Source organism: Peromyscus eremicus, chromosome 10 (genome assembly GCF_949786415.1).
Source record: "Peromyscus eremicus chromosome 10, PerEre_H2_v1, whole genome shotgun sequence".
NCBI lineage: Eukaryota > Metazoa > Chordata > Mammalia > Rodentia > Cricetidae > Peromyscus > Peromyscus eremicus.
Genome location: NC_081426.1, coordinates 25,486,157 through 25,511,832, shown reverse-complemented (window position 1 = coordinate 25,511,832; position 25,676 = coordinate 25,486,157). Strand labels below are relative to the sequence as shown.

The 25,676-nt window shown below is 38.8% G+C and overlaps 1 protein-coding gene across 4 annotated transcripts in view; it reads right to left on the bottom strand.

The window, feature by feature from the left end:
- Positions 1-25,676, bottom strand: part of Mtmr3 (myotubularin related protein 3) — a 134,326-nt gene that overhangs the window by 67,586 nt on the left and 41,064 nt on the right. For all 4 annotated transcript variants that reach the window (XM_059275564.1, XM_059275565.1, XM_059275566.1 and 1 more), the window contains exon 2: positions 6,005-6,057. The gene's annotated coding sequence lies outside the window, so the exon portion shown is untranslated. The remainder of the gene's footprint in view (positions 1-6,004; positions 6,058-25,676) is intronic.

The window sequence follows — 25,676 nt, the reverse complement described above, 5'->3', positions numbered from 1 at the left end:
TCCTGTGAAAGTAGTACTCAATTTAAACTATTTACTCCAAGATGATGTCTTCCATTTCTTATAACAAATAATGACCCTGAAAAAAATCAGTCAATAAAAATTAGCTTGGAACACAACTCAATAGCAGAGTGTCTGCCTAGCATACATAAAGCTCCAGGTTTAATCCCCAGTAATATGCACGCAGGCACGCACATAACGCACACTCTTCCCATGTCTCAGAGAGTGCCAATGTGTTGGCTCCTTCATCCAGGCAGCTTTTATTCCAATACAAAAGAAAGAAAAAATAACAATAATTACAAATTGTATAATGAAGGAAACCAAAATGATAAGACACAGTACAGTTAAAAGGATGCAAGAGGCCTACTTTAATTAAAGATGATCAATCAGAAAAGGCATAGGGAACATCATGTGTTCTTGACCCAGCAAAAACCTAGGTATTTAAAAAACTAAGCACTTAGGCTAAAATGTGCTGACTGGATGAGAAAGTTACGAAACTTGAAGGTGAAGCAGTGCACAGAGAAAAGATGGTGAAACAACCATGGGGTAAAGACTCCACTCCAAGCACAATCAACACCACTGAGTGATTTCAAACTGCAGATGGACAGGATCTGCTTTTAAGATCACTCTGGCTGGTGTGTGGTAAATGGATAAGAGGAGAAAAACAATAAAAACAACCAGGAAACAATTCTGTTGAAAAGGATGGTAGTTCTATTTAGAACAGAGGCAGGGTAGTATAGACATGAAAAACATTAAGGATCTGAACAGTATTTCAGATACTTATGGAAATGTTAACAGGAGTGCACATTAAAAGCCTGGCTATGAGAGCTAAGTAAGATTAGAAAATTTATAATTCAGGAGGGGAAATAATAAACACATAAAAAACAGTTCAAGTAGAGGGCAGGATATAGCTCTGTGGTAGAATAACTTGCCTAGCATGCATGAGGCCCAAGTTCCAATCTCTTCCACGAGGAGAAAGGTCTCATAATAAGAGGTGCTGTTTTAATCAACCAAGAAAAAATAAAGTTACTATAGGAATTCCAAATTCATAAGCAAAGATCATGGATGAGTTTGCAATCAGTAAGAACTAAGCAACCGCTAACAGTTCCCTTTCAAAGTACAAAGACCAAATAGATTGACCAATCCTCAGGAAAGAGTGCTGAATGAAGCACCTCAGCTGACAACCACAAACCCCAGCATGCTAGTTACACACTCTGAGCACAAAAGGAAGAAACTGAGTCATTCCAGTTAGTCTGGTAAGCACCTTAAACATCTCATGTTTTAGTTGTAATAGTATTACATGTTCCTTGTAAGAAACTGTTAAAAATATATGTAAAGAGTAAACAATTACCCTCTCCCAATGCCAGCAAGAGTGTACAACAGTGCACTGCCTCTTTGAAAACTGGTAGGTTCACCCTCAAATGATAAAACATAGTTATTGTGGGACACTGCAAGTACACTTCTACATATCTAACCAAGGAAACAAAACCTACATCTACATGAAATTTTCTACCTATGTAGTTACAGCACTTACTCAAAATAGCCCAAGGGTGGAAAGCAGTCCAAATGACCACTATAGATGATTGAATGAACAGGATGCCGCACACTGGAGTAGTGGGCTACAGAGTTGTATTTAAAAGAATGAATGAACTTTAGTAAGTAAAGTCATTCGCAAAAGACATATGATAGGGTTCTAGAACAGTGAAATCTGGTAAGACTGTTGACAAGGGATAGAAGATAGATTAGTGATGCTTAGTGCTGGTGGAGATGGAAGGGAAAGGGTGATGATAGCTAAGGATGTACGATGTCTTTCTGAGAAGAGACACAGGCAATATGTGAACTATACCTTAGCAACTTACTTTAATAACTAAGATGCCTCTGCTATACTTCACTTCACCCACACCTAACTACAACCACTGTTAACTATTTTATACTTACTTTATTTAAAAGCTTCTCTATACATATATAAAAACACACATAATATAACCTCAAAAGTGGAAGGGAAGAGAATCACACTATATTTACTATTCTCCAATTTATTTTATTCTAATAGTAAATCAAATACTTCCTATATCAAATGCATATATCTGGACAGCAGTTCAACATTTCATTATATCTCATTATCTACCATAATCTAATCTGATTACCTGGTCATACATTTATAGTGTTTCCATTTTTTCATTAACACCCAAAAGTCATTTAAAAACAACAACAACAACAACAAAACCTATCCATACATCTCTATACAAGTCGCTATTTCTGTAGCGCTGGGTCTTAAAACAGTTTATTGAATGAAAGAATATAACCCTTGTGGAGGAGGTATACAGGGTTATTGATAAACAGCACACATATACACTCCTCTAAAATCACCAACACAGTCATCAACTTGAAAGACTGCTTTTGTTGTTTAATTGTTTTAGTTTGTCTTTCGAGGCAGGATCAGAAAAATGCAGGCAAAGCCAACATCAAATTTCTAATCCTCCTTCCTCAGTCTTCTGAATGCCAGGATTATGAGCACATCACCACTCCAGGCCTCAACTTGGTGAAAATAGTAAGTATTCTGTTATTTTAAAAATTAAGAGCCGGGCGGTGGTGGCACATGCCTTTAATCCCAGCACTCGGGAGGCAGAGGCAAGTGGATCTCTGTGAGTTCGAGGCCAGCCTGGGCTACATAGTGAGTCCAGGAAAGGCGCAAAGCTACACAGAGAAACCCTGTCTCAAAAAACAAAAACAAAAACAAAAAAATTAAGATAAATTATACATAAGCAGTATCTGCATCAACTACTAAGTCCATTTGTATGTGTAGAGAAAAGTGACACAGTAATGGCTGACAATGGCCATCCCTCTAGAAAAAGGGTCGGGAGAGGGCTAACCTAGTACGCACAAGGGCCTGAGTTTCGTCCCCCAGATCCCAAAAAAACTGGGTATAGGTGACACCCAGTTATGACCCAGCACTCGGGAGGTAGGATGTAAAGACTAGAAATTCAAGGTCACCCTCAGCTACACAGTAAGTCAGAACCAGCTGGGACACACGAGACCCTATCCCAAAAAGGAAAAAGTAGGAAGAGACTTTCCATTTTCATACTTCAGAACATTTATTTTATATTTCTAATTAGATGGGTTTAGTTTTGGTTTTGGTTTAGTCTGGTTGGTTCTAAGACAGGGTCTTGCTTTGTTAGAAAAGACTAGACTTAAACTTGTGATCCTCAACTTCCTAAATGATGAGATTACAGGTGTACACTACCACATTAGGCTAGGGAAATGGATTTTTCTACATAAAGTTTTTTGTTGGCCTTTCTCGTTTTGCTTTTTTTTTTCCCCCCTCTCATACTATAGCCCAGGCTGGCCTTGAACTCACAACTGTAACCCAGAACTGGCATAGAGCTTTTTCCCTCAACTTCTCAAGTGCTGAGATTACAGGAATAAATCACCATGCCAACTACAAAGTTATTAAAAAGGAAACTCTTATATAACTCTTATATAAAAGATTTCCATTTGGGGCTGGAGAGATGGCTCTGAGGTTAAGAGCACTGGCTGCTCTTCCAGAGATCCTGAGTTCAATTCCCAGCACCTACATCACAACCATCTGTCTACAATGAAATCTGGTGCCCTCTTCTGGCGTGCAGGCATACATGCAGGCAGGACACTGTATACACACTAAATAAATAAAAATTTTTAAAAAAAGGTTTTCATTTAACTAGACTAAAAGTACAGACAATGGTTTCAAGAAAATAGATATAAAGCAATGACTGAACATGTAGGAGCTATGAGGTCTAATTCTGCTCAAGTAAAGCACCAGACCAGCAGGGTTCAGATTTCAGAGTTCTTTCAGACTTTGAAACACTTAAGGTTGAATTTGGGGATTCGGAATGCCTAACCTATACTAAAGTTATGACCATAAGGGTAAATCATATTATTTCTGTGAGCCTCGGCTTCATGGGAGATATTTAGTATTCTTAGCAGCAAAATTATCTTTTTATAGTCATCACTATTGCCACTCAACCCTATATATGATAATGCATGCTCCTACAGGGATAGAATGACTTTGGTAGGACAGTGCCCAAAATAGTCTTTTCGTATATGTACACTACAAGCTTTAAAGCAAAGCGGGAACAAGAAGGGAACAAACAGCAGAATAAAGCAAAAGAACACACTGGAGAACATTTGAAAGCTACGAAGTAGTCCAAGGTGATTACACTAGGTGCATAGGGAATAGGTGTCTAGCTATAGGTGTATTGTTACAAAATAAAATTTAAGACAAAAAAGTTTCAACAGAGATACCCCGTATGAGTAAATAAAGCTGTTCCCAGAAGTCACCAGTTACTAAAATAAAAAGCCCCAGTGCCTGGGTAAATCATCTCTCTATGAATTATTGGTCAGGAAGATCCATGGGTCTCCCCAAACAATATGCTACTATATTGGTTGCCCACTAGAATTACACAGTAAAACTCTATGACACCACAAGGCTTTTGGTCACAGGATGTAAGGAAATAAAGCCTTTGGGGAGGGGGAGGTTGAGACAGGGTTTCTCTGTGTAGCTTTGGGCATTTCCTGGAACTCACTCTGTAGCCCAGGCTGGCCTCGAACTCACAGAGATCCACCTGCCTCTGCCTCCTGAGTGCTGGGATCAAAGGTGTGCGCCACCACCGCCCAGCAGAAAATCAACCTTTAACTGAACTTTAGAAGCTTCCTCCCTTCTTTTACAGTACCAGAAGGTGTTCCACATGCTGGAGAACTGTCGTTAGCAGTTGTGAACCCTGTGTACTATACTACCAACTGGCCAGGCAAGACACACCCAGTAGAGCAATAATGGCAAGTATGTTAAAGGGTAACAGCTTTCTGATTGGATTTCTCACTCCACTGAAGAGAATTCCTGTAAACCTACTGAAAATCCCCTGGCTTGAGATGTTATACACTATAGTAGGAAAGCTACTGGTGTCCTTTTGTTAACTGAGCAAGGCATACCTGTCAAATTACCCTCTAAATATTTTTATTTATCCCCACCGATCAGTGCTGCTCTTGTCTATGGTCAAGAAGCTTATTCTTGCAGGGGGCAGAACTTACTGCAAAAACTGGTCATAGTCTGAATAACTGTTGAAAGCTAAGCCCTACATGAGACACCTGTACTACCCACTCCAAAACTCAGGATATAATGCAAAGGGGGAAGAAATAAGGTATAAGCTGGACGAAAGGGTGTAGCTGGAGTTTTCCTGCCTTGCCCACAGTCAGGACAAATCTCTGTCACCCGCCAGTCCCACAGCCACTCAGACCCAACCAAGTAAACACAGAGACTTATTGCTTACAAACTGTATGGCCATGGCAGGCTTCTTGCTAACTGTTCTTATAGCTTAAATTAATCCATTTCTATAAATCTATACCTTGCCACGTGGCTCGTGACTTACCGGCATCTTCCCATGCTGCTTGTCATGACGGCAGCTGGCAGTGACTCCTTTCCTCTCTGTTAGTCCCGCCTATACTTCCTGCCTAGCCACTGGCCAGTCAGTGTTTTATTTATTGACCAAATCAGAGCAATTTGACATACAAACCATCCCACAGCAAAAGGGTGGAGTGCTTGGAACATTATCTTCTGTTTTTATTGTTTTTCTTTTTCTTTCTTTCTTTTTCTTGCCTGTGTGTCTTTGTGGTATTCAAGTATGTATGTATGCATTCTCACATGTTTTGGCATATGTGTGTGCACGTATACACATGAATTTAGAGGCCAAAGGTTGACACTGGGTATCTAAATCAATCACCACTTTATTTACTATGCAGGATCTATTGCTAAACTAAGAGTTCACTGACAAAAGAGTTAACCCCACAACTCAAAATCACAACTACTCAACGCATTTTCAGGCATAAAGAACACTGCAATATGCCACAAATCTATACAGAAAAGGTAACCTGGCATGGGTCCTAATGAAAATGGCCAGTGCCACAAAACTAACTGGTAAATACATTTCCCCTGCTTCAAATAAGCAGAGTGATTGCAGAAGGAAAACAAACTTACCAAATGAATATTGTCCTGAGAACTTTTTCTTCTACAGGGTTTCACAAGGAAATCTGCAAAACAAACAAATATCCTACCATCAAATTATGCCAATTGAGAGCCCAGCCTTTTCTCTCCACACTAACTAACATCTTTAAATGCTGTATTGACTGCTGGTGGATGTTCAGATTCATTCCTCACATGAATAAGAAACCTAAGATGCTCCTTCCTGAATTTCCCTCAGTTGAACAAGTATCACCTCCCACAGCTGGTCAGGGAAATCTTTGCTGCTTGTCACACCCATTCTACCCTACTCTGCCTTGGATTTCTAGTTCAAGGTCTTTTGTGCATAGAATTGACTTCTACCAAAGGATCTAACATTTTTTAGGTAAATAAAGTAATGGGTAGATAACTACAAACATAAAGAATTCCTGCCATTAGGCAATAATCTGAGCTTGCAGAAATGAGAGACCTATATAACTAATTTTTTTGTAGCAAATTCTTTTAGTATCTGTAGACACATCCTTTTCAGCTTGTTTTTTGCGTTGGTTTTATTTTTGCATTTTTATTTGTCTGGAGGTAGTGCTGTTTAGTTGGTTTTGTTTGTTTGTTTGTAACAAGGTCCTACTCTATAGCCCAGGTTAGCCTAGTATTTACCATGTAGCCCAGGCTAGCCTAGAATTCCTGACAATCTACCTGGCTCAGCCTCCTGAAAGCTGGGATTAAAGCTGTGAGATACCATATCCGGCACAAGATTATTATTTGAATTATATGAAGTAACATAAGTAAGATCATATAGAGTACCAAAACTCTAAAGAATTAGAAAATGAAGGGCAAAGTTCAAGAAGCAAGACAATGCTATGCTGGTGACTTCTCAAGTAGATTAGGTCCAGCTGGGAACTAGGCATGTATAGATTTAAACTTAAGACACAGGTTAAATCTATGGATAAGAATGAATTTATGACCAGGCGGTGGTGGCACACGCCTTTAATCCCAGCACTTGGGAGGCAAAACCAGGCGGGTCTCTGTGAGTTTGAGGCCAGCCTGGTCTACGAGCGAGATCCAGGACAGGCACCAAAACTACACAGAGAAACCTTGTCTCAAAAAAAAAAAAAAAAGAATGAATTTATGAGCCAGACAGTGATGTATACCTGTAATCCTAGAATTTAAGAGACTGAGGCAGCAGGACTGCTGCAGGTTCATGTCAAACCTAGGCTAGGTACCAAGACTCTGTCTCAAAAGTAAAAAAGAACAACCAGTTTACGGTGCTCAGTAAATCAGATATCACTCAACAAAAAGACTGAAGCAGGTTAGCTCTGTGCCAACAACTCCTCAGTCCTTAGTAAGTATATCATCAATGTGACAGTGCCAAAAAATACATTCCTCTAAGGACAATGTGCCAGATAAAGGCTATGTAAAGGTGAGTCTAAAAGAGGCTCTCTGGCACCATAAGGTCATAAATACTGCAGAGAATAAGAAGAGTTATGTCCTCCTCTTCATTGAGATAGAATGTAATGTGGCTATGTTAAATCCAAACAATTAATAAAAGATCTAACTATAATGGATGTTTAAATACATGAGGCACAAATTAAAGCAGAGGATTGGACAGGAATAGAGTAAACTTTAAGCTAATCCTTAAGCATTAGAGTTACTCTAAATTCTAAGGCTTAGAGGAGGTACAAATTTCTATCTATCTATATTTATATATATTATATGTGGTATGATATATTGTATTATATATAATGTCATATAGATATAATTTTATTATAGGAAATAACCCTGGGCTAAGGACATAGTTCAGGACCTATAGCTAGAGCCCCAACATCCATGTAAAATGACAGGTGTGACAGCACATGCCTATAATCCCAGCATTGAGAAGGTGAAGACAGGATAACACCTGGGGCTTGCTGGCCTAGTGCCTCACCAACTCCAGTGTCGTCCGTGTGACATGAACAATTATGTCAATAATAGCGGACAGGAGATACGTGTCCCACGGGACTAAGCTCCCTGGAGGTCCCTGGCAAGAGTGCCCGTGTTATGCCTCCGTCTCAAAGGAGATGTGCTTCACGGATCATGAGCTCCCTGGGCTATGGGTTGTGTATAACTGCTTTTCTGATAATGTTCTAATTAATCTATGAAGCACAGCCAAATTTAACGAATGCTTGGGCTGTGAACTATGGAGGAAAGGGGAAGCTGGACATGGACCTTATTTAGATACAGCAAAATGAGCTATTCCTTAAAGACCCCAAGCCGCTAGATAATAGAAAGTATAATAGTTCAGGCACTTCTAGGGAATGAACACTCACCCACTAGGAATCCTTTAGGAATCCCAACTAAAGTGATTTATGGCAGAAAACGTTATCTCATAGGAGGCAGATGGTGGGCCCCTCCATTGAGTAAGTTCAATATGAGAAACTTAAGGACTACAGCAGAACCCCTTCCCCTTACAGGCGTAAAAGCATAAGAGTCCATATTTCAGCAGGTAAAAAGGTTTTATATTAAAAGACATATGTGATAAAAGAACTAAAGAAAGACTTAGGGAGGATCTGCAGCATCCAAATTGGCTAAGTGGGTCATGAGAACCAGAAAAGTAAAAATGAATAATAAACTAGGGACCGTACTAAGTTTAAAAAACACAGACTGCTCTTTGGGTCATAAAGTTCTTGTGGGTGAAGGGATATGTCTAGCACCAATTAATAACTGTGTGCTTGCTGTTTTTTAAAGATGATGTAATTGAATTATTGCCAAGCTCTTGTTGTTCCTTGTATGACTTGATAGTTTTCTTTTCTGTATATAAACTACTGATTTGCAGAAGTAAAATTGCAGCAGATTCAAACCACTTCTGAGTGTGTTGTCTGTCTGTCATTCGCCGAATCCTTACCTTCCTGACTACCCAAGCCCTGGTTCTCCTACGGTCGTGGTACTCCCGGTAGGCCAGTCCGTGGCAGCCTAGCAGTCTACCCAATCAGTGAGCTCCAGGTTTAGTGAGAGACCTTCTCAAAAAATAAAGTGGCTGGGCGGTGGTGGCGCACGCCTTTGATCCCAGCACTCGGGAGGCAGAGCCAGGTGGATCTCTGTGAGTTCGAGGCCAGCCTGGGCTACCAAGTGAGTTCCAGGAAAGGCGCAAAGCTACACAGAGAAACCCTGTCTCGAAAAAACCAAAAAAACATAAAAAAAAATAAATAAATAAAGTGGAGAAGCAATCAAGGAAGATACCCAAGGACAACCTCTGGCCCCCTTCATGCCTACTCACCTCCACCCACACCCAGGCGTGGGAAACTCCTAACAAGTGTAAAAATCAATATACCTGATTTTAAATACCATGGTATTAATGTATATTACTGTGCAGCTTCACTGGAAGATGATTAGGTAACAACTGAAGGGTCTGAAGGCTCTGAGACCAAGAAGGAATACACACATTCAGTTCCTATACACACTAGTTTATGTGATTAGCTGCATGCAACCTGATACACTGGCTTCAGCAAAGGCAAAGTGACACACCAATTTGTGTATCATTTATAATTTTTAAAACTAAGAATGAAAATAAATCAAGTTAAAGCAAATAAACAAGGAAAATCTAAAATGAGGTTAGGCCTCCTAAAATATTTGGGGTGGGGAATGGGTAAGTAGATCTTGTTGGCTCTGGTATATTTCAGGGGGGAAAATAGAGTGCTTTTTAGGTGATCCTGTCTCACTTTTCAAATGAAGGGTAAGAGTTCAAAACTTTCAGAAGGCAATATTAAATATTTTTAAATAATCTCTTCTTTTCCACTGAAATGAAAACAGAAGGACTTTCTTGCCTATAAAGAGTAAGAAACAGATTGACATAATTGAGTACAGAGGCAACATTTAAAAATTCAGGGCTGCGGATGTGCCTCAGTTGATAAGAGTTCCTGCCCAGCATGACCAAAGCCTCTGGTTCAACACCTACAATGCATAAAACCTAGCACAGTAGTGCATGCCTAAAGTCTAGCATTCCTGAGTAGAAGCAGAAGGATCATAAGTTCAAAGTTATCCTTGGCTATAAAAGGGTTGAAAGAAGGCCTGAGCTGCATAAGACCCTGTCTCAAAAAAAAAAAAAAAAAAAAAAGACACACAAAAGAAAAGAAAAAACTCATTGGTGTTAAATTTAAAGAGCATATTTTGGGTGACTTTTCTCTGAATCTTAGTGCTTCCTCACTATTGCTATAAAAGTTTCTAGATCTGTAGCATGTTTAGTAGGATTATTCAATGGTGGAAAAATGATTTAATCCCAAGAACTAACCCAAAGCCAAGCATTTAACAGTTGAATGAAATGACTCTAAAACTTATCCCCTGAACCTAAAGTTTTCTTTGAAGCCTTTGCTGCAAAAAACAGAAACAAGGATACGGTTTCCAAAGAGCGACTGCATTCACTCCCCCACGGTTAGTAATGGAGGACCACTCATCTAACAGCACTTGCGGGAGGGGAGCAGATACAGCAATGAATAAAGTCCCTACCCTGGTGCAGCTGCCACCGGTCTAAGTGTGACGTTCTCCAATTGTGACATTTTCTCATTTTATGAGCATGCTTTGTGAAGACAAACAATGGTACAGACAGAGGGGTCAGTGCCCTGATGTAATGAGACCACCAAGCAACATGTTCAAAATCAAAACCAGAAGCTGTATCTCTTTTACCTTTCTGGAACCAATAAAGACTAAGAGTAGTCAGAGCCTTGAATGCAACTTCATGATTAGTTTACTGCATTTCTCTGCCAGCTGTGGGGCACAGATAAGCAGCTAAAATATTATCATCCCCTACACAAAAACAACCATCCTTCTCCAGAGGGGGAAAAATAGTAAGTTGTCAGAAACAGCTAGACTCCATGTTTTTACACTTCCATATCAGAGAATATACGCTGGTAACAAGTTGCTTCAAACAGTAATACTCAAATGCCACCCTAAAAGGAAATGTTCGGTTTCAAACGGAAATAACCGAAGGACCAATCTGGTATAATTCTGGAATTAGACAAGTGATGGAGATGTGTGACTCATTAGTTATACACATTTATTTTAACAGGGGAGAGATTCTGAATACACTCCTCAAAGGGAGCTCTACAACAGGATTTCAGCTGGTAATCAACGCTAAAGGTCATTTGTCTTCAATAAGTAGCTGAATTGCTGGCAGCTAGTTTTCCAACTGTGGACCTCAAAATGTGACAAGTCTACACCAAAGTAACTGTGCTTTCCCATTTTTACACAGTAGAATTGATTATATCTCACAAGTACCTTACTACTTCCCTGTCTCAAGGAACCAAGTACAAGGAAGCCAAGTATTCACAGAAAAGATTAAATATATTCAAACCAACAGCAAATCTGACTGGTAACCTTTAAAAATAACTTATTTTACAAGGACTTTTAATTTCAACCTTTTAAAGGGAGGGAGGAGGAGCATCAGCCACATATGTCTATTATCAGAAGAGATTAAAACCAAAGATCATATACAATTTACTTTTTTAAACATTAACATTTAAAACTCCAAAAATGTAAAGATATTATGTTCTGACTTGCTCTTTATAATTGCTTCTTTGCAGAATACATTCTTTTCATATTTGACTCAGATACATTTGGCCATTAACAGAATTATAGCCAGGCAGTGGTGGCGCATGCCTTTGATCTCAGCAGAGGATCTGGGAGGCAGAGGCAGTCGGATCTCTGTGAGTTCCAGGCCAGCCTGGGCTACAGAGTGAGTTCCAGGACAAAGCTAGCTGGGCAGCAGTAGTACACACCTTTAATCCCAGCACTCAGGAGGCAGAGCCAGGCGGATCTCTGTGAGTTCAAGGCCAGCCTCGTCTACAAAGCAAGATCCAGGACAGGCACCAAAACTACACGGAGAAACCCTGTCTCAACACTGCCCCCGCACACACACAAAAAAAAATTTAATTTGGAATCAGGAAGATAGTTCAATGGGTTAAATAAAGACCTCAATTTGGATCCCCAGCTCCCACATAAGCCAGCATAACAGCACACACCTGTGCTGGGGAGATAGTGACAAGGCCCAGGTTCAGTAACTGTGTAAAAAATAAGGTGGAATAAAGACACTTGATGTCAACCTTAGCCTTCCTAACACATGTGTACTTGCAAGTATACACACCCACACACACTATAAGGCAGCATTTAGGCAGGCTTACTATCTAAAATGAAGAAATGTTCCCTATTTCCTAAAAGAGGAGAGGCATAATTTCCTGAGAATAAAAAACGTCTGGGACTTGAGAGAGCTCCGAAGTTAACATTTGCTGCTAAATCACAAAGCCCAACTTCAGCTCCCAGTGCCACGGAAGGCAGCTAACAAATTCCAGCTCCAAAGAACCCAAGCTCTCTTCCAGCAATGCGACAGACAGACAGACAGACAGACACACACACACACACCCACACACACACGAAGTAAATAAAATCATTTAAATATTTTCCATTTTATTTTATGTGTGTGGATATTTTGTCTGTCTGTATGTTTGTGTAGCATGTGCATACAGGGTCCATGGAGGCCAAGAGAGGGCTTCAGATCCTTTGGGACTGGAGTTACAGATGGTTGTGAGCTGCCATATGGATGTTGGGAAATGAACTCAAGTCCTCTAGAAGAACAGCAAGTGTTCTTCACTTGTTGCTGAACCATCTTTCCAGATCCTAAAGCTATTTTTTAAGACTGTTCAAGTCTTAATTATTAAGAAAAGATGATAGGAAATTTGGCATGCAATCATTAGAAAATTAATTTAATTAAAACCCAAGTAGGCTCAATTAGTCTAAGTGTCAGAGATAGTTTATTATTTATAATTGCTGTGGAAACATCAGAAAGACTATCTATAGCACCGGAAAAAAGTTTCCTGACTTTTGTTCCTTTGACTAGTTCCAAGGTGCGCCTCAGGGAAGACAAATTTCTTACAAACGTGTTAACGTCTTACGCTTGCTCTCAGTTAACTTCTGGTAAAGATGACAAAAGTAGCTGGGCCGGTGTCCACATTGTTTCCACCCTACCTTGCACTAAATCTGTCCTCAATGCACAGATCACATATTCTATTAAAACAGAAAGATGATTCAAGTTCCAGAAATTTAAATTCTCATAATCATAAATTTACAATGACTTCTTCCTTAACATTTATTTAACATTAAATCACAAAATCTGTTCCTTCTGCTTCTTAATATTCAGAAAAAATTTAGGTGGATATTCTTAGATAAAAGACTTAAAATACCTGTCCTACAGAGATGGAGTAATTTTACAAATAGGATCTCAAAAGGATTCTGTAATAATGTTTAAATTAAGAACTCCTATTTCTTTTTTTCATGTTTTATTTAAAAATTTCATATATGAATACCACATTTACATCATTAAAAACTCCTCTTTTTTTTTTTTTTTTTTTTTTTGGTTTTGTTTTGTTTTTCAAGACAGGATTTCTCTGCATATCCCCGGCTGTCCTGGAACTCACTTTGTGAACCAGGCTGGCCTCCAGCTCAGAGATGCACCTGCCTTTCCTCCCTAGTGCTGAGAGTAAAGGCATGCGCCAATGAGTGGGCCCAAGAACTCATACTTCTTATGTACTCAGCAGAAAAAGAAAATCAATCTGGAAGTTATAGAGCAAAGACAAAAACCATTTTAAAGGCCACTAAAGCACTAGGAAAAATTAATAAAAATATCAGTGTAATTTTGACACTGCTTATTCCCACACACTTTGCTCCACAATCTTCCCACAAAGCAGAATCTCCAGACCCATTTGAACACTACACCCAAAGCCTCTCACTGAGCAGCCACCTAACAGATTTCTTTTCAAAAATAAACACATGATAAGCAGTGTGGAGATCAGCTTGGTTTGGGGTACTAGTATCCCAAACTAGTATTTTGAGGGTGTGGTTTACTTTCATACTTTTCCTAGAATTCATGTTTAATATGTCAGGTGTCTAGAGAAGACAGGAAAATAAGACATACTTGTTTCTTTGTACATGGACATAGTTCTTGGGTTCCTTTAGCAAGCTGACCTTTAGATTAGGCTGAGGTTTTTTAAAGTTTGCTTATCATGTGTGAATATTTTATTATGAATGATAAAGATTCTCTCCCATTCTGTGAATTGGCTCCTGAGTTTTTGTTTGTTTGTTTGTTTTTGAGACAGGGTTTCTCTGTGTAGCTTTGCAACTTTCCTGGATCTCGCTCTGTAGACCAGGTTGGCCTCGAACTCACAAAGATCCGCCTGGCTCTGCCTCTCAAGTGCTGGGATTAAAGGCGTGGACCACCACCGCCCTGGCGGCTCCTGAGTTTTATGGACAATAACAGGCATCAAAATGGTCCAGAAGGGAATACAGCTCTGCTGGGAGAGTGCTTGCCTTGCACACATGAATCCATGGGTTCTATCTGCATCAACCTTAAATAGGTAAGAACCAGAAAGCTGAATGAAAATGTATAGCCATCCTTTCAGCATACAATTCAACAATAAAAATTAAAAATGTAAACTTTGAGCTGGGCAGTAGTGGCACACACCTTTAATCCCAGCACTCTGCAGGCAGAGGCAAGTGAATCTCTGCATTCAGGCCAGCCAGGTTTACAGAACTAGTTCCAGGACAGCTAGGGCTACACAAAGAAACCCTGTCTCAAAAAATGATTGATTGCTTGATAGATAGATAGATAGATAGATAGATAGATAGATAGATAGATAGATAGAAACAGACAGACAGACAGACAGACAGACAGATAGATAGACAAAAATAAACTTTGAACTGTTGTCTTCACAATTAAAAAGTGCTATGCTTAAGGCTGAAGAGGTAACTCTAGAGTTAAAAGCCCTTCTTGCTCTTGTGATGAAATGACCTGGACTCAACTGTCAGCCCCCATGTGGTGGTTCAGAACCATCTATAACTCCAGTTCTGAAGATCAGATGCTCCTTCTAACCTCCACAGGCACCAGGCACACATGTAGTGCACAGACAGAAATGCATGCAAACCAGCACACACACAAAAGGAAAAATAATAAATCTAAAAAAGGCTTTTCATCAAACCTGCTCTACTTACCTAGCACATACAAAACAAACAACTGTCTACTTCTCCAGCCTGTAAGTGCATTCAGGAAAGAGTACACTCAAAGAAATAAAACTCACAAGGTAAAGACTGTGTGAAATAAAAAGAGCCTACTCTTCTACTGGCCTAGTTAAAATTTATATTCTGGCAATTAGTTGGGGGGCTACTCATATTTCTGAAAACAAGCCAATAAAAACTCAAATAACCTCCAATAACTACATACCACAATGAGCGCTCTGTTTATGTGGCAAACTCAAATACCCTTTCCAAGCAGTCCTTAGAATATTAAAGCCAAGAAACCAGAAATCTGCATCCTCAAGACATACTCAGGAGAAGAAAAAAAAAAAAAAAACACCCTTTACACTGGCAATATTTATCTCACGTAAACAGAACTGTACATATTATGACTGTCATCCCAAATATGTACAGGGGGAAAAAAAACAGAACTTTTCAACTAATGCCAAAAGAGTTAATCACTATGTTTTACTTATGAAAAGGAAATCAAAAGTATTAAGTTAAATAAAAGTTAAGTCAAAGGAATTCTCCCTTGTGCTTTAAATAACTACATTTAAATCAGCAATTCAGAATAATTTAAGCAACCCTGAGTTCACACAGAAGACAAAATTCAGAACCATGGCTTTAAAAACTTCAGCTATTATTCTTAACTCAGTGGAAAATAAGAGGTGGCTTTTTCAAAGATATGCTTATATTCATACAAATATTGGTGAGACAGTCTCAAGATGACAAAACAGCCAAACAGAAACTTATTCTACATACATTATAGAGTAATCCAAAGATAATGCCCATACATCAAAAACAGTAACTAGCCAGATGTGTGGCTAATGCAGGAAGATTTTAGGTTGATGCAAACCTAGGCAACAGAGTTAAGACTTCCACCTCTATATTACCACTCAATTCAGAAAAAAAGAAAAATATATAATTAAGTAAACAAATCACTCAATTAAGAAAAATAGTTCACACAGACAAGTACCTGTCCAGTGGACATAGGGTGTATGAAGTAACTGTAGGTAGCAGTCCCCTAAACTTAGAAAGACAGACAGGCGCGCACACACACCACAACATGTGATGTACATGTTGTTCATAAACAGTAAGGTTTTATGCCTACCACGCTGCTTTTTGAAAACACATTTTGAATATGTCACTCTCCCTGTTTAATACTCTATTATCAGCAATGACAACTTCAATAATAAAGATAGCAGCTAATGCCATTAATATTAAGCCAACCCATTGGTCTTGTTCCTGTTCCTGCCTGCTCTTACATCTGACAAACCCTGAGTAATAATAAATGTGACCCTCCAATCTGTCCTACATTATTTAGCAGTAAGCACATTAAAGTGCCACCATGAATACTTACTATCGTCCTTAAAGTTAAAAAATATATCCATTCCTTGTCTGTTACCATTATGTCATATTACAAAGCAAACTGTACTTCAAAACTAGGGAGTCTGTTTTATCTTTAAAGTTTAAAAGGCATCTAGATATCTTCCCTGGATATCTTTTTGTTAAAATTTAATCAGAAGCCCTACTTTGTGGTCTATGCCTTTAATCCCAGCACTCAGAGGCAAAAGCAGGCAGACCTCTATCAGTTTCAGGCCAGCTTTGTCTATATAATGAGACCCATTTAAAAAAAAAGAAAAAAAAGAAAAATTCAATGGGCATATAACTGACACACTATGTACATTTAAAGTGTACTTTTTCAGTGTTTTATTAAGAATATATATATAAAACTGTGTACTTAAATATGTATTTAAAATTATAAATATATATATTTTAATAAAATACTGAAAAAGTACACAGTCTAATGGACATTAGACACTGCTATACAATCAGTATCTAGAAAAATCACTATCCATATACCAGAATTTTTCCATCCTACTAAACTGCATGTTTCCTCACACTCTTGTAATCCACTACTTCCTCCCCTCAGTCCCTGTATTCACTATCACTTTGTTTCTATGGATTTGCCTACTCTAGATAGCTCAAATAAATGAACTCATGAAGTAGTTATTATTTTGCATCTGGCTTATTTGGTTTAGCGCAGTATTTCTAGGTTTGTTCATGTATAGCATATGAGGAATTATAATTCTCTTTAAGACTGAGTACCATTCCACTGCCTATATATTCTTTGTTGATAAATTTATCTGCTTACAGCCATTTAGACTGTTCTACCTTTGAATATTATGAACAATATGAACAATGGCAAACAAAACTGTGAGTCAAGCACGGAGGCTTGGAAAGTTAAAGCAAAATGATGACAGATTCTAGGCCAGACTGGACTACATAGAGAGTTCCAAGCCAACCTGAAGTATACACTGAAATTTTAAAGTTTGTCTAAGTCCTTCTATTTCTCTTTGCAGTGTATAGCCAGATATGAAACTGAGTCAGTCGTGCATTTTAATCTCTTAGGCCCCCTGACCAATCTTCCATGGTGCTTAAAACAAGGCACCAGCGCTCCAAATTTTTTATGCCCTAGTCAATACTTTCACCTTTTAAAGTATTTATTTATTTAATGTGTATGCATGTGTATGTGTACCACATGCCTGCAGGGGCTTGAGGAGGTCAGAAGGGGGCACTGGATTCCCTAGAACTGAAGTTGTAAGTTGTGAGCCTTGATGTGGGTACATTTATAATACTGAGCCATCTTTCTAGTCTTCTCCTTCCCTTTTTGGCTAATAGCCATGCTAGTGAGAGTAATATAGTATCTTCATCCTTTGATTTGAATTTTCCTCATGACTAGTGATGTTACAGGGCCTTTTCATGTATTTACTGGCTATATTAACATTTTTGGAGAAACATTTATTCAAGTTGCCTTCAACAGGTTTGCTGCTTTGTTTTTTTCCCTCTGCTGTAGTTGAGCTGGTAGCCTAAATAACCAATCTCTTGGATTAATTTTTCAAATAGAACAATTATTAGAACAGAAATATTTGATTCCACCTCATTACCTAAAAAGAATTCCAGGCTACTTCTTTTGACCTGGGGAATGCTATGGAAATAACTTAGAAAAAGAATCAGGAGGAAAAAGAGTATATACCACAGACATGAGCCAGAAAAATCCTAAGAGAATCATACCAATGCCCAGAGATCTTTCAAAACTAGAGTCACTTCACTCCAACTTCTAGTCCTCAAGATGCCCAAGTTGCCTGCTAAGTTCTTCCTTCAATTATGTAAGATGCTACAGTATTCTGCCAAAGACTCCATAACTTCCCCTTGTTTATTTCTTTAAGCTTTAAATGAGTTTCTGTGTCACCAGTAACAAAGAGTCCTGAAAAATAAATCACACTTAAGGAAGGTGTATCAAGTTTAAAAACTAACAAAGAGAAAGAATTAGTGCAACCCAGATAAGAAATCATTCTGCTATTTCCTGTATCAACTGAACACAAAATACCTTTCCAAGTAATTGTTAGATAATGCCCATGAAATACTGAGTATCTAGCAAAACTTAGTTTCTAAAGTCTTATCATAAGTTTATTGACAAAAGTACTCATTTGAATTCATTCTTTATAACTTCTCATTCATACTAACATGAAAAATTAAGAGTTAAAAATAAAGTGGCCGGGCGGTGGTGGCACACGCCTTTAATCCCAGCACTCGGGAGGCAGAGCCAGGCGGATCTCTGTGAGTTCGAGGCCAGCCTGGACTACCAAGTGAGTTCCAGAAAAGGCGCAAAGCTACACAGAGAAACCCTGTCTCGAAAAACCAAAAAAAAAAAAAGAATGTAGCTCAATAGTAGGGTACCCACCTAGCATGTGGTAAGGCACTAGATTTGATCCCAAACATCAAAAGAAGGGGAAAAAAAGGTATAAAGAGGGCTGGAGAGATGGCTCAGAGGTTAAGAGCACTGACTGCTCTTCCAGAGGTCCTGAGTTCAATTCCCAGCAACCACATGGTGGCTCACAACCATCTGTAATGAGAACTGGTGCCCTCTTCTGACCTGCAGACATACATGCAGGCAGAACACTGTATACATAATAAATAAATCTTTAAAAAAAAAAAAAAAAAGGTATGAAGAGATGGAGCACGGAAGGAGGAGAGAAGTAAAGTAAACAATATTCTAAGCAATCCAGAATTCTAATACACTCAAAAATTAGTTTAAAGGGACAAAAAATTCTATTGTTTCATATTAAAGAAGCCAACGAATAGTTTATTAACTCTATTTAAACATTCATCTCCAGAAATATATTGATGTAGATACTGCATTTTCAATATGAAAAAATGAACTATTGTTTTAGAAATAACACAGTGACAATTCTAGCAAAGTACAACATATAATTCACTTATTGCAATCGATCACCCTTTGTAGCTGATGATTGAAATAAAAATGTGTTTAACAATTATAAACAATAAAAATTTCTAAAGATCAGGAAATTTTACATTAAAAAAAAAAAACAACAAGCCAATGATTCTGCCACAGAAGACAAGAGCCATTCTGACTGAGGCCCCACCCCAAATCCACTGGGCTCCCTCCTACCATAGGCCATTCAGCACACGTCCATTATCCCCTGCATAGATCATGAAGGCTCTGGTCACTGCCATGTATGTTGCACACGTGCCCAAATGCCCTTCCTGATGAGCACCCTGAAGGAAGTCACCCAGCTGTTTCAGTCCCAGGGATGGTGCTTAGTTTTGGATTTGTGTTGACTGTTGATATTTATTTACTGTATAAATATATGATTTATCATTTGATTTAAAAGAATGCTGTAAACAAAATTAAGAGATTCAGTGATCGGAGTGCTAACATAGCATGCACAAGGCCCTCAATCACTATCTGGACAAAGAGAAAAACAAGAACATGTGAATATGAACAGTCTAAGAGTTTGTACATATCTATTGCAAATAAAGATTTATCAGGGTGAAAAGATGCCCCAAATTTCTACTATTCTTCTAGTTACAACAGCTAAGAAATCGTAACTATCAACTGCTTTATGTCACTTTCTTAACGCTTTCTAAAGAATAAAACAACTTTGTGTTAGTCTTTTCATTGTTGTTTCCTTGTCTAGTGTATCCATATTCATTTTCATCCTGTGCATTCATGGCCTTTGTCCATACCAAAACAAAACAAAACAAAACAAACAAACAAAAAAAAAGATGGAGGCTAGGGAGATGCTGAGTAGTTAAGAGTGCTTTCCATGCAAGCTTGAGGACCTGAGTTTCAATACCCAGAATCCATGGACAAGCTGGACACGGTAGCTTCAGTCTGTAACCTCAGTGTGCATATGAGGAGAAGGGACGAAGAGATGTACGAATCCCCAGAAGCTAAGAGGACAGCTAGCCTGGCAGACTCAGTGACAAACAGGAAACCCTATCTCACAAGGTAGACTGACATTCAAAGTTGTTTTCTGACTTCCACAAGTGTACTGTGGCATGCACATGCCCACATTACTCATATGTGGGTGCATATACACACACCAAAACATACTGAATGTGCCCATACTGAAGATATATTAAGCCTTAAGCATAAATATTTTCTCATATCACTTGCTTTTTGACTTGTTTATTCCTCTCTAAACAAATGTTTACTTTCAATGCAGCATTATTTATTTCCTACTTAGTATAATTATGACTGTGAAAACATAATCACAAGAAGATTTTAATCCCAAATGTTCACAATAACTTTTTCACAATTGTTCTAAATGGTCACTACAAAAATTGTGTATCCAGACTATATGTTCCCAGGGTATCTAATTCAAACCTGTCTCAGGGAAGGTACATAAGCTCCTAGTCTTCCCTGCAATCAAAAGGCAAGCATTTATAGTCCACCAGGTCTTCAAGTAAAGTCTTCAAAAGAACCAAACTTTGCACACAGATGATGAGGACGGCAGGACTGTTAGGACTGGTCATCCAGCACCTCTGGTCAAGCAAGCACTGTTCATCTGCTGGCAACAAGTACCAGTCTTTCCAAAGGGGAAAAGGAAAAGAAAGCTTGGTGCCCGGTTATTTCCCAGTTTCTCTACTCAAAAGAAAAAATGTCCAGTTTCAACTCTCATCAAATGTCTCATCGGTTAAACATAGTAATACTCTTGGTTATAGCTGATAGCTCAAAGTCCATTTTACTTCCAGAAATCAATCTTCAATTTTGCTCAGTGGAGAAACAGCATACCCTGCATGTGCACCTGTGCATGAGTGTGTGCGTGTATGGGGGTGGGGGTAGATCCAGGTGCACGTGAAGGCTAGAGGTTGACATTACGTATCTTCCTCACTCTTCATCTCATCTTTTGAGGCCAGAGTGTCACTGAACCTGGAGCTTATCAATTCAGCTAGATGGGCTGGCCAGCAAACCCCTAGGACACTCTCATCTCCATCTCCCCAGCATCTGGATGACAGGTACACACTTAGATATAGGTGCCAAGGATCGGACTCCGGGCCTCATGCTTACAGGGCAAGCACTTTATTGACTGAGCCATCTCCCCAGACACGAGTCTTTTTCTAAAGAAGCTTTAGGTAGGCCGGGCGGTGGTGGCACACGCCTTTAATCCCAGCACTCGGGAGGCAGAGCCAGGCGGATCTCTGAGTTCGAGGCCAGCCTGGTATCCAAAGCGAGTTCCAGGAAAGGCGCAAAGCTACACAGAGAAACCCTGTCTCGAAAAACAAAAACAAACAAACAAACAAAAAAAAAAAAAAAAAAAAAAAGAAGCTTTAGGTAACCTCAGCTATGTCAGGAGTGAGTAAAACACATTACTAAAAAGATGATCAAGTCCAAAAGACATCAAAGCCTGAATATAATACAACAAGCTATCAGGAGCAATAAAGTTCCCTTCTCATCTTTCAGACACCTGTGTTTTATGTCTGTATTTATTTATACCTGTAACTAGTAGAATTTGAACTATTGCTCACCTTAACCTAGATTTTTTTTTTTCCAGGGCTGAGGACCAAACCCACTGAGCTAAATCCCCAAACACCCCCCCCCCAGATTTTTTATTTTTATTTTATTTTTTTTGGTTTTTCGAGACAGGGTTTCTCTATGTAGCTTTGGCGCCTTTCCTGGAACTCACTCTGTAGCCCAGGCTGGCCTCTAACCCACAGAGATCCACCTGCCTCTGCCTCCCAGTGCTAGGGTTAAAGGCATGCACGACCACCGCACAGCTTAACCCAGATCTTAAGTCAGAAAACAAAACATTGTAAGACAGTTTAAGAGTACTTTAAATTGTAGTACAGATAATTTCTTCAAATTAAAAGAGCAAAGTATATAATTATACAACAAAATTAGGAAATGTGTTTTCTTAATCACCTGCTATAAAGAAATAAACACATAAACCAGACACAGCTAGCTTCAAGGGCAAATGGCCTGTATAGCTCTGCAGAGCCCTGAATTTGTTTTAATGCTCTGTTATAACCACCTTGAAATCTCTAACAATTTTTGAACAAAGGCCCCTGCTAAATCATACAGCCAATCCTGGGCAAGCACTCTAGGAAAACAAGAACTGAATTATACCCTTACTCAGAATTGTGTATATGATTCCAAATCAAAGATTGACTTAAAAAAAAAGTATGTACCTACAGAGGCATCTGCTCAGCACAGAATGCTTTTAAAAAAAAAAACCAAGCCGGGCAGTGGTGGCGCACGCCTTTAATCCCAGCACTCGGGAGGCAGAGCCAGGCGGATCTCTGTGAGTTCGAGGCCAGCCTGGGCTACCAAGTGAGTCCCAGGAAAGGCGCAAAGCTACACAGAGAAACCCTGTCTCGAAAAACAAAAACAAAAAAAAAAAAAACCCAAAAAACAAAAAAACCCTATAAATCCAAAACCAGGCTTTTATAAATTACTGACCATGTTATTCAATGCCAAGGTCTCTTTCAACATAAATTTATTAAGTGCATTTTGCTACGTACTTCAGATCTAAAAATTATATTTAATGCTATTACAAAAATTTTATACTCTAAAACAGTGGTTCTTAACCTGTGGGTTGTGACCCCTGAGGTCAAACAACCCTTTCACAAGGGCTACATATCCGATATCCTGAAAATCAGATATTGACATTGTGATTCATAACAGTAGCAAAATTATAGTTATGAAGCAGCAATGAAATAATTTTATCATTGGGGACACCACAACATGAGGAACTGTATTAAAGCATTAGGAAGATTGAGAACCACTGTTCTAAAAGCTAGCATTTTAGAAAATAAAATTTCAAAGTTTTCTGAAAGAAAAAAGTGAGGAAAAAAAACAATTGCTGAACTCAAAGGTAGACTGTGTCTAGAAATACTAAAGTCTTGGAAGAAGGTATCTTGGCAACCAGTAAGCACTCAACACAACTTACTTACCAAAGCAAGTAAACAGCCACAGAATTAAAAACCTGGTACTGCCAGGTGTAGTGGTGCAGCACCCGGGAGGCAGATGCAGGCAAATCTCTGTGAGTTCAAGGCCAGCCTGGTCTACAAAGTGAGTTCCAGGGCAGCCAAGGCTACACAGAGAAACCCTATCTTGAAAAAAACAAACAAACTGGCACCATTATATGTTGTTCTGGATATGTTAAAGCTAATGGGATTTTCAAAAATTAACAGAGCAAATAATCCATTCATTCAAAAGTCACACATTTATTTAAAATATCCTCAAGCCACACACTACTTTCTACCTCCTCTCTTAGCGAGACCCCCAACCCCTTATCTCAACACTGAGACAATCTAATCTAATGAGGAAAGTCAGAAAATCTGGCTTTCCATTAAATTCCCAGGCTCACCATCCTCAGAGCTGGCATCAACTTAGGAAGAAGCTCCAGAGCAGAAAGTTAGTCTTCTTGCCCAGTATTTCTGTACTGTGAGCTAGCACAGAACAAACAAGAGCAAGAGAGAGATCTGACCAGAAACCGCTTGGTCCATGGAATCAGTGTATGTATGCATCAGGCTACAACTTCCTAAAAGTTCCCAAGCATATCCAAAATTTCTCCCCAAAATTAATTATGACATCACATTCAGTACTACGAAAATATTAATCTTGGTACACATTACACCTGCAGGCTACAGGATAAAGAAATGCCTGCTTATCTATGGGATTTACAAGTGGAGAGCTGTCTTTGTCTTATAAACCAAGGTTCCCTAAACATTACCCAAGAAATGTTTATGTGAGCCCAGGTATTTACATACAGAGAACAAGCATACAAGTGAAACATTTACAAGTAATCATAAAAACTTTATCTGGAATTCATATAACTTAGGTGAAAGCAAATCTGCACACTAATGACATGGTGAGATGGGTGTGCTTGATTACTTTTAAGAATTACATGTTGGCCAAATATTTGATAGAGCAAGACATAGAGCCTATTGAATATTTTTTAGAGTTGATTGATATTTTACTTTTATAGTGGTCAGTACTGCGAACCCGTTCACATAAATACACAGTGCAAAATGACAACACTATATTTAGAGCCATTTGAGAGATTGTTGGGAAACCAAAATTCATTGAACAGCTTAAGTCAGTGTCTCAAATAACAATTTTTAAAAAATCAGCTGGGCAGTGATGGTGCAGACCTTTGATCCCAGCACTCTGGCGGCAAACAGGCAGATCTCTGTGAGTTCAAGGCCAGCTTGGTCTATGTGGAGTGAGTTCTAGGATACCCAGGGCTACACAAAGAAGTCTCAAAAACAAACAAACAACAAAAAAGGGGGGGGGTCAGAAAACTGTGTATATAAAACCACTAAAATTCAATTTTTCTCATGGCTAGATATTCATGTATCATTCCAAGTCAAAAAATGATTTTACATGTTCACACAATCCAGTGGAGAACCAGCCAATATTTCAGGAGTCTAAGAGGATGTTAACATAATCTGACCAGGAAAGATATATTTAAATGGGTAGATTTTTCCAAGAATTTAAAAGAATTTGAAGTATTAGTTTATGAAGGTTAAAAATGTTGTCATTTACTGGCTTCTCTTATCTCTCACAAGCCTACAGATACAGCTTCCCACCACAGAATAATACCAATGTAAAAAAACATCAACAAGCCGAGGCATACTGTATCAAATGGCATTCACTGGCCTGCATGGGGTGACAGCACATGAAAACTGCACACATTACGTGTTCAGAACCAAGGCTGCAGTGAAGTCACTAACGCACAAAGTAAGCCCTGCCCAAAACTCCTCAGTCATTACAGATTAGAGTTTGAATTCATTTTGTGCTCACAGAATATTTAGAAACCTTTTACTGTTGCTCATTTTTTCACATCATCCACATAGGGTCATATGACCACATCCACACAGTTTACAAGACGATATTTTGAACTTTTCTCCTGCAATGAGGTAGTAGAGAAAGGACTATCAAATCAAGCAGCAAACTTCAAAGAGCAAATTATTTTTCAAAAGTAAAATTTAAAACAAAACTTCCTGAGCTAAAGAGATGGCTCAGCAGTTTAAAGTGCTTCCTGCTCACTATGTAGCCCTGGCCATTCTGGAATTTGCTATATAGAGCAAGCTAGCCTCAAACCCACCTGCCTCTGCTTCCTGAGGTGCTGGGGTCAAAGGAACGCACTACCACTCTGAACACAACTCCCTCTTTTCCTCGGAAGTTTCACTCCAGTTCCTATACAACCTTTCAGAGGAATTCCAATTGTAATTAAGACAAAACTGAAAGTATATACTAACAAGTTAATGGTTTTTTTTCAAGGTGTTCTTAAACAGCTGTAAGGTTAACCTGACTTTGCCTCAAAATACAAACCAGATCTTGCACAAG